The following is a 19,281-nucleotide window of genomic DNA, read 5'->3' as shown; positions in this document are numbered from 1 at the left end:
ATAAGACAAAAGGGCTGCATCCTCATAATTTTGTGAAAAATTCTGAGAGCTAAGCAGGGGAAAGGTGGTAATAACCAGGCCTAAGAATGATTGCAATTACCTTGCAATCAATATAGTACAATCCCAGGTTCACAGAGACTGGTCTGTTATTCTAGATGCAAAGTGAACACATTCCATATGATGCAAGCACATGTGCGCTGTGCTAATGTGCTAACTTAATGGAAGTATTCTATTACAATGATTTTCAGACTATGGGTCCTGACCCAGTACAGCGTTGCAGAATGTCACGCTCTGGGTCATCTTGCTGTAGGGTGACCAGGTGACCAGCGGGGGTGCTAAGGTAGGTTTCTTGCCTGCCAGGAATAGAAGAACACGCTGCACCCTGGAAGTGGACAGCAGCTAGTCTGGCACCTAGGCAAGATGGCTCCATTCATTGCTCCCACACATGCACCAGTTCTTCAGTCCCATTGACTGGGATTTATGGCCAATGAGAGCTGGGGGCAGTGCATGTGTGCAAGATCAGTGCGCAGAGCCACTTGCACACCTCTGCTGCGCACCGCTAGAAGCCTGCCTTAGCACTCCTGCTGCACTGATGTCCAGGTACAGCTGGAGGTAAGCCAGTGTCCCAACCCCACACCCCAGTCCTCTTCCCCAGCCCTGAGTCCCTCCCCACCTGGAGCCTGCTCTTATACCCCAAACGCCTCATCCCCAGCCCTACTTCAGAGCCTATACTCTAGTCAAAGGATATAATTATGTTGGGTTGTGAGCATCTACAATTATCTTTAACTGGGTCATGAGAAAAAAAGTTTGAAAACCACAGTTCTACAGGTTGAACCTTTCTAGTCTGGCACTTTTTGGTATGGCGACATCTGTGGTCCAACATGCTTTTAGTTAGCTGGGTGTTCATTTATCATGGATTTGGCCAAGTTTTCCATGATTCTATAACATTTTTTTACAGCCGCCAATCCTGGCTTTCAGTGTTCTGTGTTGTTATTTAGCTCTAATTTATTCTTAAATGTCTTCTAAGAGCCCAATAAGCAGAAGTAGTATTGGTAATGTTGCTAGACAATATTGACCTCCCGTGGTTCAGCAAATTCTCATATTTGGCACCCATCAGGAGAGGTTCAACCTGTATTATATGTGCTCAAACTGCAGTTTTCCTATATTCATAAACTAGTAAACTTAAAAAAACCCTTAAAGCTACATATACACTGCAGGCTTCTTGTGCAAGAAGGGCCATTCTTGTGCAAAAACGTGCACAGCATCTACACTGTACACACGTTCATGCACAAATAAATTTACAGTAAAGTGTTGGAACAGAGGGCTTCTTGAGCAAGAGTTATTCCTCTTCCCACGAGGAATAAGCCCTCTTGTGCAAGAAGGCAGTGTGGACCGGCAACAGGGGTTTCTTGTGCAAAAAACCCCATGGCTAAAATGGCCATCAGAGCTTTCTTGCGCAAGCAAGTGTCCACACTGCCATGAACGCTCTTGTGCAAAAACACATCTCTTGCGCAAAAGTATATGGCAAGTGTTTTTCTTGCACAAAACAGTTCTTGCATGAGAAGCCTGAAGTGTAGACGTAGCCTAATAGTTTTAAATTAGGAAGGTATTAGTCATCAAAGGATTATATCCATGTTATATTTCATGTCAGTCATTTCAAAAAAGAGAAAGAGGTATTTTTTATTTCAAATGTCTGAAGAGATTGTGTTCAAATTTTTCAGCTAATTCCATCTTTAAGCAGACATCCACACAAGGAAAATTTAAGACCACAGTTTGAATATTTTAAGTTTTGAGAATATGAAAAAGTCGCTTATAATGGAAATGGTTCTAGAACCTCAAAAAAGTTCTAACTGCTTAACAATGTTATCAAGACATTTTGTGAAATTACATAAAAATAAAGCATGCATCTCTTTTTAAGCAATATGCACCACATTTTGTTCTATAAATATAAATATATACACAAATACACACTGAGCTCCCTGTAGGCAGAAACCATACCCTAACAAAGAACTCCACTGAAATCAGGAAAGACTGACTGAGTAGGCCTTAACGCAAGAGTGAAGCCACATTTGAAAGCTATTTAGGTTCATTTCCTATCAACCCAAACACTGGGAATCTAAAACATCATCTAAAACATCAGGAATTGTAATGAACTGGATGTGTGAACCATGGGGGCTAGGTGTTGCAAGTGAAAGAGTGTTTGTTGTGAATATCAAGTCTACAGTATGTTTGGGTGATATTATACGGCATTTAGGTTTGTCTTAAAGTCTGTAATGTGGAGATTTCTTCACTTTCTACTGTGTATGTTGAAAGAAAATAACCTTGTGCAATCTTAATGATAAAGAAATAAACCTCTTTGCAAGGTGTATTTATCATTCAAAATAAATAATTTATGTTGTGGTTAAAAGATTATGTAATTATGTCTCATGTGACATTGTTAGTCAATGGTTTAATAAGTGAACATAAAATGACAATTCATACTGGTAGGCTGTGTCTACACTGGCATGATTTTCTGGAAATGCTTAAAACGGAACAGTTTTCCTTTATAAGTATTTCCGGAAAAAGAGCGTCTACATTGGCAGGATGCTTTTCCGGAAAAAAGCCCCGATTGCCATTTTTGCGATCGGGGATTTTTTGCAGAAAAGACTACTGTGCAGTCTACACTGGCCCTTTTCTGGAACAGTTTTCCGGAAAAAGGACTTTTGCCTGAGCGGGAGCAGCAAAGTTTTTCCGGAAAAGCAGCTGATTTCTTACAGTAGATCGTCAGTGCTTTTCCGGAAATTCAAGGAGCCAGTGTAGACAGCTCGCAGCTTATTCCAGAAAAGCGGCTGCTAGTGTAGACACAGCCCCAGATGGCCTGTTTAGGTAATGATTGGCCAATTACCTCTCTCTCAGCAGTCACTTGATAATGAATAGGATGTTGTAGTCGGCAAGAGTAAGTCTCAGGTCCAACTTTGGGTTCCGAAAGTACAAAGGACATTACACAGGTTTCTGTCAAACACAAGTAGCTGAGGGTACGTCTACACTACAACGTTAATTCGAACTAACTTAGTTCAAATTAGTTAATTCGAACTAAGCTAATACGAACTAACGGAGCTAAACTAAAAAACTAGTTCAAATTAGCATTTTGCTAATTCGAACTAGCATGTCCACATTAAGTGGACCCTGAACCAGGCTTAAGGATGGCTGGAAGCAGTGCCAGCAGGGCATCAGAGGAGGACTTAGAACGTGGAGATGCTGTCTCAGGCTAGCCGAGGGCTGCGCTTAAAGGGTCCCGACCCCTACCCCGGACAGACAGTTCTCAGGGGTGCCCCGCTTGCAAAGCAGTCCTGGCTTGGAGTGCCCGGAGTACCCAAACTGGGCACATCACAGCACTCGGCCATCAGACCGGCTGCACTTGCCGCAGGCTGCCATCTGGGGAGAGGGGGCAATCGGGGGGCTGCAGGAGAGCTTCCACCCCAAAAGCCCGGAGAGCCAGCCCAGTCCTCCCAATCGGGGGCTCGTGCCCCATTCTTCCCTCACCTTCTTCAACTTACCCTTCCCTAGCCCTTTTCTTGATGTACAAAATAAAGGACAATTGTGTTCAAAAATGGAATCTGTCTTTATTGAACAAAACTGGGGGAGACTGGGAAAAGGAGGTGGGAGAGGGGAAGAGAAAGGCTGGGAGAGGGGAGGGCAACTAAAATGATCAGGGGTTGGGAACAGGTTCCATATGAAGAGAGGCTAAAGAGACTGGGACTTTTCAGCTTAGAAAAGAGGAGACAGCGGGGGGACAGGATAGAGGTCTCTAAAAGCAGGAGTTGGGTGGAGAGGGTGCATACAGAAAAGTTCTTCATTAGTTCCCATAATAGAAGGACTAGAGGACACCAAAGGAAAGGAATGGGTAGCAGGCTTCAAACTAGTAAGAGAAAGTTGTTCTTCACAAAGCAAAGAGTCAACCTGTGGAACTCCTTGCTGCAGGAGGCTGTGAAGGCTAGAACTAGAACAGAGTTTAAAGGGAAGTGAGATCAAGTCATGGAGGTTGGGTCCATAGAGTGCTATTAGCCAGGGGGTAGGAGTGGTATCCCTGCCCAAGGTTTGTGGAAGGCTGGAGAGGGATGGCATGAGACAAATGGCTTGGTCACTGTCTCCGGTCCATCCCCTCCAGGGTCCCTAGGGTTGGCCGCTGTCGGCAGACAGGCTACTGGGCTAGATGGACCTTTGGTCTGACCCAGGAAGGCCATTGTAAGCTCAGGACTCAGGGTCGTGGGTCTCAGTGGACCTCTTTGATATTCATGCACACCTGCTCCTGGGTGGCCAGGCTGGCAGCTCTCCTGCCCTAGCCGGCCACTTTCCTGTGCCTAGTGCGGAGATCATGGACGAGGTCCACGATGTCCGCACTAGCCCAGGCAGGTGCCCGCCACTTGTGGTCTCAGGCAAGCTCCCGGGAGCCGCCAGCCTGGTCCCAGGAAAAGGGGGAGGGCTGGAGGGCATCGGGTGGGTGGCTCGATCCGTGCCAGGTGCAGGGTCTGCTGGCTGGGTGCTGGCAGGCTTGCACCTGGCACGGGCACCGTAGCCAGCCCGTGCCCCTTTAAGAGGTCCAGGGCCGGGAGGGGGGCAGATGAGTTTCCCTGGTGTTGGCCAGAGTGGCCACCAGGGAAAGCTGGGGAGGGCTAGCCTCCCACTAGTTCGAATTAAGGGTCTACACAGCCCTTAATTCGAACTAGTAAGTTCGAACTAGGCTTAATACTCGTGGAATGAGGATTACCTAGTTCGAACTAAGCGCTCTGTTAGTTCGAATTAAATTCGAACTAACGGAGCGCTAGTGTAGCGCCTATGAAAGTTAGTTCGAACTAACATCCGTTAGTTCGAACTAACTTTGTAGTGTAGACATACTCTTATTTCCTACCAGCTAACAGCTGTGCCCCATAAATGGAAGAACAATGTAACAAAGAAGCGGCATAACTTACATCCCTTCCTGCAAGCCTGGGACACCGGGTAGGCTGCAGATGAAGTGGGAGGTTGTCTCAGCTTCCGAGGTGCCTGTACCCAAAGCCCATCGGTGAAATCCAATTTGCTAGGCTCTGACGCAGCCTTAAATACAGTTTTCCTGCCTTGTTTGGCAGTTTGGAAATTTCTAGGGCTTACTCATTAATGCTGATGTAGGGCTTAGCTATTAGTTATCTATCTGGTTCTGATCTGGATCTTCTTGTTCTTTGGCCCTGTTTATCTGATTAGTACGTTAGAGTAAACAGAATTATTTATGCGTTCTTGCCCTTTACCCTTATCTCATATTTGTTCCTGCTATACTGGCAACAAAGCTTATCTTAAGTGGCGTATGTTCCCAAAGACTTACTTCTGGCTCATCAGATATAGGGAAAAGGGAAAGGGAGGAAAGAATGCAGGTCTCACCACCCCTAAACTAACACGTAAAAAGTTCTTTCACAATTGACCACTACAGACGTCTTCCTGTCACCCTCTTATTTGTGGATCTGTAGCTGGCTGACCAGCCCAATTCTGGAGCTGCAGGTTTTACTGCGGAAGGGGCAGGTTCTGGTGGCTTTTGGAGGGACACAGGGCAGTTTTTACCGTTCTTTCTTCCTTCTCTGCCTCTGCTCGTTGGCACTGTGGAGGGACCTCTCAAATTGCATCACCCCCTGAGGGTATGTCTACACTACCCCGCTAGTTCGAACTAGCGGGGTAATGTATGCATACCGAACTTGCTAATGAAGCCCGGGATTTGAATTTCCTGGGCTTCATTAGCATAAAGCCGGCGCCGCCATTTTTAAAAGCCGGCTAGTGCGAACCCCGTGCCGCGCGGCTACACGCGGCACGGGCTAGATAGTTCGAACTAGCTAGCCATTCCGAACTATCTGTATGCCTCGTTCGAACTATCTAGCCCGTGCCGCGTGTAGCCGCACGGCACGGGGTTCGCACTAGCCGGCTTTTAAAAATGGCGGCGCTGGCTTTATGCTAATGAAGCCCGGGAAATTCAAATCCCGGGCTTCATTAGCAAGTTCGGTATGCATACATTACCCTGCTAGTTCGAACTAGCGGGGTAGTGTAAACATACCCTTATGGATTACCACTCTCCACTGAGGATGGTTCTGGGCAAGATTCTCCCAAGGGTTGACACTGATGCCTCACTTTTTCATGTTTGCCTTCAACATATCCTTAAATCGCTTCCTCTGGCCTCCAGTGCTCCTCCATTCTTTCTTCAGCTCAGAAAACAGAATCTTTTTTGGGAGGCACTGATCAGGCATCTGGAACATGTGACCAGTCCAGCAAAGTTGTTGATAGATGACAATAGCTTCAATGCTGTTCATGTTTGACTCTTCCAGAATGCTAGTGTCTGTCCTCCCATGGGATATTTAGGATTCTCCTGAGACAGAATTAATTACATTGTTCAGGTGCCTTCAGGTGATGTTTATACGTTGTCCAGGTTTCACATGCGTACAGCAGTGTTAGGACAATCACTGAGTGGTGCACAAGGAGCTTTGTCTTGGAGCTGATATCCCGGTTCTCAAAGACCCTTCATCTCAGGCAGGCAAAATCAGAGCTCGTACAGCAGATCTCTGTTGACTTTAATAGATGGTACATGAGATTGTCCTGTTGGCGAGGGTTGATGGAGCACCTTGGTCTTTTTGATGTTCAGTGTGAGGCCAAGATTCTCGTATGCTTCAGCAAAGGTGCTTAAGATGGTCTAAAGAGCAATGGGGTAAAGAACACAGTGACCATATTGTCATCCGCATACTGGAGCTCCACGATCGAAATCGTGCAGGTCTTGCTTTTGGCCTTCAGTCTCCTGAGGTTGAAAAGCTTCCCATTCATTCTGTAGACAATCTTCACACCATCTAGAAGCTTGCCATCAATGAGATGGAGCATCATGGCGATGAAGATGCAAAACAGTTCTGAGGCACTGATGCAGGCTTTTTTGACTCCTGTTTTGACCTCAAAAGGGTTGTTTCGGGATCCATTGTTACTCAGCACTGTGGCAGTCATATTGTCATGAAGCAGCCTCAGGATGCTGATGAATTTTTTGTGGCAACTAATCTTTGAGAGGATGGTCCACAGGGCGCTATTGCAATTTTTTTTCTTGCAATTGCTGAGCGGTGAAGATCATGTCCACTGTTCCTCAGAATGGTAAGAAGCCACACCGGGACTCTGGAAGAATTTCTTCTGAGAGTGGCAGGAGTCCATTGGCAAGGACTCGAGCTAAGATTTTCCCTGCTGTCATCAGGAGGGAGATGCCACAATAGTTTCCCCAGTCTGATTTGTCACCCTTCTTGAAGAGACTGACGATCAGTGTATCTCTGAACTCTCATAGTGTCTGCTCCCTATTCCAGATCTTAAGAATCAGGAAATGGAGTTGTTTGTAGAGCTCTGACCCACCTTCTTTGAAGACTTCAGCAGGGATTCCGTCTAGTCCAGTTGCCTTGTTGCTTTTCATTGCTTTGATGGCAGCTTGGACCTCATTCAGGTAGGAAATATTGAAAGATCATCCCTAGGCCGTTGCTGAGGAGTTCGGTCTCTTTAGAATCAGGAATAAGGGATCTTCCGGAAAAGGGTTTATTTTCCGCAAGAGCCCTGTCTAGACTGCACTTTTTTCCGGCAAAGCCCCGAGCTGGAAAAAAGCGGCAGCCATGTTCATGCAAATGCCGCAGGGAAAATTTAAATCCCCGAGGCATTTGCAATTCCGACTGGTCTCATTAGCATCCCTTTTCCGGAAAAGGGTGCCAATGTAGACACAGCCTCTCAGTCCATAAACAGCTTTGGTGGCATTGAAGAAACCTGTTGTATCATTGATATCTGAGAGATGCTGGAGCTCTTGTGCCTTCTTGATGCACCATTGATTTTTCAGAGTCCTTGTTTTGTGTTGGACTTGGGCTTTGGCCTTTGGCCTTTGGCCTTGGCATGCACTTCTCTCTTCTTTGTGCAGATGATGTTGCTTTGTCAGGCCCTGGAGACTTTTCTTTTTACCTCAATCAGATGTTCAATTTGCACATCATTCTCATCTAACCAGTCCTGATGCTTCCTGGACTGGTAGCCAGTGGTTTCTCCATAAGCTCCAATTATGCCATTTTTCAATTGACAGCAGTGTTCTTCCATGTCTTCAGGGTGTACTGTCGGCAGCTTCCTTAGGCGTACTATCTGGAAGTGATTTTATCTGCTGGGGTCCTTTAAGTGGCGGGGTACATTGATCTTTTGTTGGATCAGTTTCTTCTGAATTTTCCTTTTGGTGACAACCCTAATCACCATTGTGGACTGGATGAGGTGGTGATTGGTCCAGCAGTCATCAGCGCTAGTCATTGCACATGTGAGAAAGACATCACACCGATCCCGAGAACGGATGATGACATTATCTATAAAGTGCCAGTACTTCGATCAAGGATATTGCCATGACATCTTAAATTAAATTTTCTGGAGAAAGAAGGTATTTGTGATGACAAGCTCATGTTATGCACATTTTGTAAGGAGGAGCACTCCACTGGAGTTGCTATTTCCGACTCCTTCCTTTCCTATGGTGGTCTGCAGAGGTCTGCGTCTCTTCCAATCCTGGCATTGGAATCTCTTAAAAGAATAACTTGTCTTCTGTTGGGATGTCTTTCAAGACTGTTCAATTGGGTGTAAAACTTCTTCACATCATCTTTGGCATTTAAAGTTGGTGCATAAGCACTCACAACAGTTTCCTGTTGGTTTTTGGCAAGTTTCAACTGGAGAATCATGAGACACTCATTGATGCCAACAGGGACTTTAGATAGGATCTTTGTCAGTTCATTCTTGATGGCAAACCCTATCCCATGAATTCGTTTTTCTTCCTTTGGGGTTCCTTTCCAGAAAAATGCAACTATCATACAATGTGTATTACTTTGGAAACACAATTTAAGCCATAGTTGTGGAGAGAAGAAACTAAATCGCCTGTGGCAATATTTATACTCCCAAGTATTGTGTAAATACATGTTTCATGTATATATGGTTGCAAGATATGCAGTTTAATATTTTAGTTTTGCTGTATTGTATCTGCTGAGTTAAGCAATGTTCAAACTTGACGTAAGCAGCTAGCCAAAAATAGATGTCTTATAGGTTGTTCCACTTATCAGGAGAACTGATGATGGGCCTTTCTCAAGACTACTGCTGTTGCTGTAGATCGTGTAGCTATATCAGCACCATCTAATGCAGCCTGCAAGGCTGTTCTGGCAACCATGTGACCTTCTGATATCAGTGCTTTGAACTGCTGTCTTTTTTCCTCAGGAACATCTGTAATAAAGTCATTGAGTTTGGTGTAATTTCTGTGGTCATATTTACAGAATAAAGCATCAGAGTTGGAAATATGAAATTGTAAGGAGGAAGATGTGTAAACTTTACCTCAGAATGTGTAAAGTTTCTTACTATCACAGTCCGATGGGGTGGACTGGAATTATTGCTGCCTGGTTTTCTGTTGTGCAGCTTTCACTACAGGAGATTTGGATACTGGGCTAGTGAAAAGAAACTCAGTGCCCTTGGGTGGAATGTAGTACTTCCTGTCTGCTCTTTTGGAGATAGATGTGGTTGATGCTGGGATTTGTCACACCATCTTTTCAGCTTCCATTATTTCTGGATTAATTAGTACTGCTTGTGACGGGCTGGGCCTATCCCTCCTCAGGGAACAGACCGGTGCGGCCCCCCCCAACACTGTTGTGCACGTGCCCTGAGCCACACACTGCGTTCAAAAGCGGTGCCAGCTCAGCTAATCGGGGCGGAAGCCGCCGGGGATGCCAGGGCCGGCAGAGAGGTAGAAGCCACCAGGAACGCCGGGGCCAGCAGAGAGGAGGAAGCAGCCGGGGACATCTGGGCTGGCCGGCACATGGAAACTGCTGAGGATGCCAGGGTCAGGAAGGACGCGGCCGGGAAGGCGGAGGATCCTGGAGGTGGGTTGCAAGATGCCAGGCAGTCGAGACCTGGACTTCGGCACCAGAACAGGGACAGCCATCGCTGGTGCAGGAGCAGTGTCTTCCCACAACCAGAGAAGACGTCCAGAGGAGGAGCGTCTAAGCCCGTAGGGAGCGGTTCCAGGACGGGGGTGTCGAGGAGGATGGCAACACCTGCGAGAGGGGTGGTGAGTGACCGATGTGTAGCTCGACCTTACCTTAGGGTCCTGGGGCTGGAGCTCGGGAGTGGGGGAGGGCCCGAGTTCCTCTACCCAACCAAAAAAAAAAGACTGACTGGCAGGAAAGACGGGAAAGCGAAGCTTTGAGGGGACCTTTTCTTTGCCTTCTTATTACTGAATGATGGGGTACAATGGGACAAGGGATGCCCAGAGAGGGCGCAGACTACAACCCGTTAGCAGATAGTCGTGGTGGAGGGACAGGTGGCTCGAAGGGGGGTAGGCTACCGTACGCAGGGTTTGACCTGGATACACGAATAAGCTTCCCCTCCTGTGACTTGCAGGCCTAGAATAAACCTGCCGTGAGTGGTCGCGATTAAGCAAACCATCCCCTTCCCTTGGGTTCACTAGAACTGTGCAGAACTCTGGTCTGCCCCCTTGCTTACCTGGGAAGTCGTCAATAAATTTAGACCAAGTACCAATTTGTGTTTTAATTAATGAGCATAACTTTATTGATGTTGCCACTTAATGTTAAAAGATAACAGCTAAGAATTAAAAGAAAATGAATAAAAAAAGAAAAAGAAAACTGTTTCTGCTAGTGTGATTATAAGGATACTTAGTGATGTCAGCTAACTTGTTATCTAGTTTTTTAATTTCTTCTAGATTAATTTTTTAAAAGAACTTCAACTATGAGGATCCTTGATCTTATAGCTTATCAATATTATTTTGTTTTTCTTGATTTTTTAGAATCTTTTTGTTAGGTTTTTTGACTCTTTTTGTTAGATTTTTCAGAGTCTTTTGTTAAGTTTTTTGACTCACCCGATCAAGTGTAGCAGCATCTCTCTACTGGCCAGTTAGAGAACGACAAATGCTGTTATGATGCCTGCCTCGGTATGGACCTCCTGCCTCTTGTCGTCAGAGAGCAGCACATGAGTTCAGTTTCCAGAATGAGTTGTAGATGATGAGGTACCTGCAGTCATTACTGCAGGGTATTTATGGCCTGATCTCTCATTGTCTATTCAGTTCTGTGGTTAATTTGAGATGCAAAAAAAATTTTTCTCTTAAGGGCTAGCGAATTAGCTGAGTATCTTGTAAGTAGATGCAAAGAATTGTTTTTACTTACACCAGATTTGTTATGTTACTCAAGAGCTAGCGAATGAGATGAAGCTCTTGTAATTAGATGCAAGGAATTTTTTTCTCTTACACCAAACTTGGTGTGCTGTTGAAAAGCTAGAGACTCAGATGAGAATTTTTACTCTTACAAATTTTACAGCTTATCCTAAATTATCATGTTTCCTAACACATTTCCTAATATACTCCTTCTTAACAGCAAAAAGACAATTCATGTAGTCTGTGGTTACGCTACTTCCTCTTAAACATAGCTGTCTGTGCTTTTGCTATAGAATTAATTTTAAAGAGCTGCTAAGCATACATGACAAAACCCAGGATCGGGGCCTCCGTGCCATCAACGAGGGCGCCCCGAACTTACACACCCTGGGGATAGGAGTAGGTATGTGACATTGCTACTTTAGAGGGTGTTACTAAGTGCAATATGTCTGTTAATTCATGCTGGTTTTCGATGACCTCCTGGAGGGGAATGTTTAATTCAGCAGCCACATGTTTAAAAAGGTCTTGAAAATGTGCAAGGTCATCTGAGGTAGCTGAAGGTGGAGGCACAGCCACTTCCTCTGCTGGGGCAGGTTAGTTTGACTCCAATATTATGTCTGCAATTTGGTTGGGTGGGTCCTTTTGATGTGCTTGCTTTGCAAGTGGGGAATGTGGTGAAGGGGAATATTGCCCTAGATGTCATTTCTGGCTATGATGGTGTTTTGGTCAAGGTTACCAATTGTTCCAGTATTGCCACTGTGGGTGTGGTATAGGTGATGGTACCATGGAGGCATATTCCCATAATTAGAACATGACCTGGAAGCATAAATATACTGATCTGTGAGGGGGGAATTTTTTGGAGAGAACCCCACGTAAAGGTCATCTTCAGATTCAGATGAAAATCTTTCTTGAGATACTTTCATTTGTGATGCTAACATAGCCGTAGAATGATCAGGACTGAGAAATGGTGAATTGAATGTGGAAGAGACTAATAAGTCTCTATTTTGCATATATTCCTGAGTTGCTGTTGACAGGGTCATAGGAAGCACTGATGCTATGTGAGGCATCGGATTATGCCTTGGTGCCGAGCAGGCTAGAGAAGCACTAGGCGCCTCTGTGGGTTAGCATCTGTGCCGGGTGATGATATGGCCAGCGCCACACATTTATCCTGCATTGGCAAGGTAGATTCAGTGCTGGATGCTGTCGAAGCTGATGAGGCAGGCAACTTAAAACCGGACGCCTCAAAGTTGGGTTTTGAATGTCCTGCTTTGCTAGCTTTGCTAGTGGCTCCAGAGATGACCAGAGTGTCGTAAGTGCTTAGGTACGATGCCACTGCTACTCTCAGCACAGTCTGTGTGGGAGATTGTCGCTTAGGTGCCAGAGTCTCCTGAGGCAGGGATGAGGCTCTCTTTTTGGTGGGCTTTTTGCCTATGCCTTGTCTCTGCTCCTTGGTGTTGACCCAGGTCTGAAGCAGGTCTGAGGGATTTTTCAAACAGCATTAACTTGAGATGCAGTTCTCTGACTTGTCGCACCCACAAATTCAATATTGCTCAGTGAGGGCATTGTTGAGGAATATGTGCTCCTCTGAGGCAGTGGACGCATTGTCCGTGCCCATCTGAGTCAGGGATAGGACCTCTGCAAGAAGAACAGTGCTTAAAACCTGGTGAGCTGAGCATGGTGCTAAACAACTAACTAACTAACTACCGGAAAGGGTAAACAGGGATAAAAAGGATGATATTTTAGGGTTTTTTTCTAAGACTAAAGTAAGCTACCAACCACTAATCCAACAAGGAGAAAAAACTTGATTTTAAAAGGAGTTAGTATCTAAAAATGAGATAGGAAGCACTGTAGTTCCCTGTATTGTCCTTCTTCCCTTTTTTAAAGATGGGCACTACATTTGCCTTTTTCCAATCATCCGGGATCTCTCCCGATTGCCACGAGTTTTCAAAGATAACGGCCAAAGTCTCTGCAGTGACATTTGCCAACTCCCTCATTACTCCTGGATGCATTAAATCCAGACCTGTGGATTTGTATATGTTATCTTTTCTAAATAGTTCCTAATCTGTTCTTTCTCCACCAAGGGCTGTTCACCTCCTTCCCATACTGCATGACCTAGTGCATTAGTCTGGGAGCTGAACCTGTCTATGAAGACAGAGGCAAAATAAGCATTAAGTACTTCATCTTTTCCCACATCATCTATCACTAGGTTACATCCAGTAAGGGCCCTGCACTTGGGGAATGGGAAAGATTTTGAATGAAGGGACAAGCAGTAGGAGTATGTGTTTAAAGGAGAACATTTTCTTTTCCTTTCTCTGATATTGGTGAGCATTTGCCAGAGGAAGTTCCTAGTACAGATGTAGCAGACCTACTTTCCCTGACTCTGACTGGATATTGAGGAGGGGCACTGGAACTTTGCCTCATTAAGGCTGTATCAGTAATGCAGGGTTGTAAGGCCGGTTAGCAGTCACGCCTTCCTCTTCCCTGTGAGTGGAGAGGGGGGTAGTACTGGGCTCATCTCTCTTGCAGGGGTCCATTCACTTTCATAGAATACTAGACTGGAAGGAACCTTGAGAGATCATCAAATCCAATCCCCTGCCCTCACAGCAGGACCAAGCACCATCTAGATCAGGGGTGGCCAATAATTTTTGGTGGGAGGCCACTCTAAGATTTTGGAAAGTGGTCAAGGGCTGCACTTTTCTGTGGAGGTAATGAAGGGTCTAGGATGGAAGTTGGGCATACAGGGTAAGGGACTGTGGTTCAGGAGACCATGTGATGCCTGAGAGGAAGTTTAGGCAAAGGAGATGGTTGTGACCTGGGTCAGGGGATTGGGTTGAAGTGTCAGGGAGGGGGTATGGGTGCAGGAAAGGATTCTGGCCTGGGGGAGGGACACTAGGAAGGGGAGCAAAGTTTGGGAGGGAGCTGTGTCTTGGGAGAAGGGGAAAAGTGGGTGCAGACTTCAGAGAGTTTGGGTGGAGACTTGGGGCAGGAGAATGGGGCACTGGGTCTGAAAGGGGGTTTAGGTGCAGAAGAGGATTCTCGCCTGGGGGAGGATGAAGGAGGAGGTACAGGATCTGGGAGGGAATTGTGACCTGGGGCAGGGGAGTGCGGAGGGCTTAGATGGTGACCTGGGGGAGGGAGTTGGGATGCAGGAGGGGCTAGGGTGCCAAAGGCAGGCTGTGGATGGGAAATGCTTACCTAAGCCTGCAGCCCTAAGGCACCCCAAGGCAGGCTGGGCTCCCTGCCTGCTGCAGTCCCACTTGAAACTGCAGGCTGCACACTCCACATAGTTCTCAGCTCTGGAAAGAGAAAGAGATTTGCACTGCTCCCATCCCCCAGGTCAATCTCTCAGCTCCTATTGACCTGTTTCCAGCCAATAGGAGCTGAGAGATTGGCTGGGGTCAATTCCTATTGGCTGGTAGTTTCTGGCCAATAGGAACTAAGGATTGGGCTGGGGGACAGGGAGACTGCACAAAGCTTCCCCCACCCTGCAGGGCAGTGAACCATGCAGATTATGCTTTAAACCGCACAGCTACATGTGCCTGAGGGTTCTGGCAGGGAGGTCCGTGGGCTGGATCTGGTCCCTGGGCTGTATTTTCCTCAGCTCTGGTCTGTATCATCCCTGATAGCTGTCTGTCTAACCTGTTCTTAAATATCCTGCTCCTAAAGGACATCACTCAGGATTATCAAGAATATGAGTTGGCCATAGGGAAAAGAGGCCCCAAGGAAACATTTTGATAGACTCTGAAGTGTGGTCTTTTATTTTTCTTGCCCCGGAGTCGCCAGAAACACAAAGGGAATCTACAGTGCTATAAGGGAGCAGAAAGGCCTGTGTGAGTAAGCAAGCTTGGAATAATGACAATAAGGAAGAACCTAACTTGTCAGTTTCTAACTCTAGATCTCCTGAGATGCTACCAAGGAAGAAAACCTGTGAAACAGTCATAGTTTATTGGGATCAGACTTCTGGGCAGGATACTGCCCAATGGAAGCATTATCATAGGATGCCTCAACAGAGATTTGTGATATGTCTGAGAACATAGACAACAGTCACACTAGGGCTTTTGTTGCTTTGATTCTTGTTAAAATCTTTAGGATTCTTGCACAGCAAAAATTGTAACCCACCTGCTAGGCAGCATTGTTAGCTTTCACTCTGAAAATGAATTGGATTTTTTCTGGGAGCCGTTTGGAACTGGGAAAGGGATTGGGATGATATCGTAGTCATTTCTTTATTTCAGCGTGCTATTAATCTTGTGACTATTTCCATCCACAATGAAAATATATATAAAGCAGATGCTCTGCACTAAGTTCCACATTATGCTAATGTGTTGTGATATCCAGTTAAAATGTAGGGTCAATGAAAAATAGTGAATTCCAAGGCATCTTTGTATTTTTCCAGATAAATAACATAATACAACATCTCCCCAAAATGGTTTATTGCAGTTCTGAACAGAGTTACTATAGCTATCCTGGGAAGCCATAAGGTGACTTAACTGCAGCACTACAGGGTATTTGAGAAAGTACATGCACTTTCATTTTAATGCATATAATTCATATAAAGCTAAGGGCTTCAGGCTCTTCTTTAGATGTAATGTACGTGGGAAAAGTGGCATGTTTTCAGGCAGTGCACAGACACATGGTAAAATAGGGAAAGATTTCATTTCCCGGTGCACAACCCTTTGTCCTTCCCTGAAGTGGGGAGAGGAAGGGAGCAAAGAATTCCAAGCAGCCCTGCAGTGACTGATGAAAGCCCTATTTTGAATGGCAGGACTTCTCTCTCTACTTTTGAGAGAAGGACTTTGTCCTTTAGAGGTAAAGGATGTGGAAAGGGTCAGGCTAAAGGGAATGGGAGCCATTGAAAATAAGTACAATATAGAAGAGAAAACAAGCCCCTTTTCTGAGGCCCTGACCCTGCCTCCCTCCATCTCAGAGACCCTGCACTCTGCTTCCTCTACCCTTCCTGCCTCCATGGCTCCTATCTTGAGCCCCTCACTGGGCCTGAGTAGTTGGAGTGTGGATGGTTGAGGGCTCTGGCTGGAGGCATGGGCTCTGGCTAGGATCAGAAACGAGCAGTTCAGGTTGCAGGAGAGGACTCTAGGCTGGGACATGGGGTTGGGATGGGGGGGGGGGAGCGTGCTGGGTTCTGGCAGTGCTTACCATGGCTAACAAAGAGGGAAAGGGCTGCTAGGTCCCTGCAACTCCTGGGTGCAAAAGGTCTCCGTGCACTGCCTTTGCACCCACAGATGTCACCCCTGCAGCTCCTATTGGTTGTGCTTCCTGCCCAATGCGAGCTGTAGAGCCAACACAACAAAGGCAGCACACGGAACCTCCCTGAACCTGGAGACTACTTGTGGGAATTGCCTGGAGCTAGGACAAGTAGAGTATGTCTACACTGCCACCCTAGTTCGAACTAGAATAGCTAATGTAGGCATTCGAACTTGCAAATGAAGCCCGGGATTTAAATATCCCAGGCTTCATTTGCATGTTCCCAGGTGCTGCCATTTTTAAATGCCCTGTAGTTCAAACTACCTGCCCATGGCTACACGTGACATGGACTAGGTAGTTCGAATTAAAGCTCCTAATTCAAACTACAGTTATTCCTCCTGCAAGGAGGGAGAAACAGTTTGCATACTGCCAGGTTAAGATGATGAGGTAGAAGAGATGGACCATGTTGTTGGCAGAAAAGGCAATATTAACTAAAAATTCTATTACCTCTTAGCATTTATGTAAAATATAGGTATCCTGGCCCTGGAAAAATGCTGGTCAAATTGAGATGGTTATTTTTTTTCCAGATATTCTGTGGTAATAATGCAACCTAAGGTGTGTCTAAACTACATCCCTCTTCGAAAGAGGGATGTAGTCTAGACATAGCCCTAGAGATAGGAAAAATAATTTACCTGCCGGTTAAAGGAAGGGGTTTGAGTTGGTCCTGAAGATTTCTTGATGATATTTTTTAATTTTTAATTTACATGAGGCTTGCATGACTGAGGGTATGGGATGGCCTCTAATTTTCCAGTATTATTCAGATATGTCATGGGTGAAGAAATTGAGTAACTGGTAGGAAGAAGATGATCCAGCTCCGAAAAAATCCTAAAGAGGTACTTTTTTCCTATAAATATCAAGCATTTTCCATCTAACATATACATTTGCTTTAAAATTAATTTCTCATTGGCAAATTCAGGTAAGAGCCTTATACCATGATGGCTCAGTTTGAGAGAGCCCTAAAGCAGAGGGTACTGAGGGAATATTTTTCAGAATGCCATATAGCAGTATGGAATTACCCTGAAGATTGACTCGGTAAGGTCACTGTTGGACCTTCAAAATAACAGAGTTCCCTTCAAGTTCAGGGGTAAATGATGGTAGATATTTTGTAGAAAATTGTATGTTACAAGTGGGGGAAACACAGTAGATAAAGGCTATGTTCAGGACGCCTGCTCTGGATCAGAGGAGAGAGCTGAACAATTTTTATTATTCTGTTCCCTTCACATCTGACGCTTTTCTAACAGTTTTGTTGGCTTAAAAAAATGAATGTTCCATTTTTGCATGGTCTGCCTTACTAACAGTTGACTTTTGGACATTTTCATATGCCAAAAGACTGAGCATCTGTTCCAGTAAGTAAAAGACAGACATAAGGCAGTTACTTACAGTCAAGGCTGTTCCCCACTCTGGCACTTCAAGTGCAGAATGTGGGGGCCTGCAAGAGACCTTAAATACCTTCCCTCTATAGGCTTCTGCTTAAAAGCTCCCTAAGGTCTCAGATTTCCTGCCCTTGAGAGGTAGCTGTCACCACTTGAACTTCTTCCAGAGGGGTAGAAGCTCTTTTACCACAAGAGAGCTTGAAAAAAACAGAAAACAAACTGCAATCTCTGAGAGCTGACCTCTTAGTCTTAGGCTACTTTCTAGGACACAAGAATCAAATTGTCACCTTAAAATGGTGATTTTTATTAACAAAACAAAAAGATATACTTGATTAAGCATACGTGGTTGCTAGGTGCTACAGAGCAACTGAGTAAAAACGAAGTAAAACACAGAAAAGCATAAAATTTCTGGGTGCAGCTTAGATATATGATTGGGGGGATATGGACTTAGCACAAAGAAGTTTAACCAAACAACAAAACAAAGAAAATAACCTGATTGCAACCAAATATACATTACCCTATCTACTCACGATCCATACTTCAAGGTCCAGTCCATTTTCATGCCCAGTATTTCTTGTAGGCATGGTAGTTATTCCTGAATTAATTCACCTTGTTTTCCCCAGCTCCTATCTTAAAACTCACACAAAGGAACAGTGGGCAAGTATATCTATTCAATTTAAATGTCAACAATCTTTCTCATTGACTTCCTACCAACACTCCCTAGCTATCTGAGTTTAACCCTTTAGTCACTCAGTGCTGGTCAGCACTCCTCCTATCCATCACACTCACCTATGCAATAACTGACGTTTTTCTAGATGGTTGACCCTGTGGGTGCTCCACTGTAGGTGTTTTGGCACCTTCTGCTTATAGCCAGAGATTTACAGCAGCACCTTGGGAGGCCACATGCACATGGTGCTGTCTCATGACACTGCGAGCATGTAACTAACATGCGTCTCAACTGTCCCTCCATTTCTTCTCTACTGCATAGAATCAAATTAAACTCCAAAGACCAGGAGAGGAGGGAGGGTCATGGAACTCCCACTGGGACAACCATCTCAAGGAATGTCACTTACTGCACAGGTGAGTAATTGTCTCGTCTTCTTCAAGGAATGCCTCTGTGGGTGCTCTACTGTAGGGATGCATCTACACAGCACCCTAAACTCAAAATAAGATATGCAATTTGTGCTACACAAATTGCATACCTTATTTTGATTGTATTTCAAAATAGTTTATTTTGAAATTTGGCGTGTCTACACAGCGTCAAATTTTGAAATAACATACTCTTTTGACACATCCCTTAACGCTATGGAACAAGGATTACAGGGAAATAGAGAGCCCTTTATTTTGAAAAATATTTTGAAATAACAGGCACATTTAAAAGACACAGGGTAGCTATTTTGGCATACCTCCCGAAATATTAGACTGGAAGGAGGGACTTTGGAAATTTCCTATGTACATTACATTAGAATTGTGCATACT

The 19,281-nt window shown here is 45.1% G+C and overlaps 1 protein-coding gene across 5 annotated transcripts in view; it reads right to left on the bottom strand.

Annotated features, from left to right (window-relative positions):
• Positions 1-19,281, bottom strand: part of CDH18 (cadherin 18) — a 1,055,536-nt gene that overhangs the window by 127,197 nt on the left and 909,058 nt on the right. The window lies entirely within an intron of this gene.

The sequence above is a fragment of the Pelodiscus sinensis genome, chromosome 2 (assembly GCF_049634645.1).
Source record: "Pelodiscus sinensis isolate JC-2024 chromosome 2, ASM4963464v1, whole genome shotgun sequence".
NCBI lineage: Eukaryota > Metazoa > Chordata > Testudines > Trionychidae > Pelodiscus > Pelodiscus sinensis.
The sequence above is the reverse complement of the archived record's forward strand: the minus strand, read 5'-3'. Positions and strand labels throughout refer to the sequence as shown.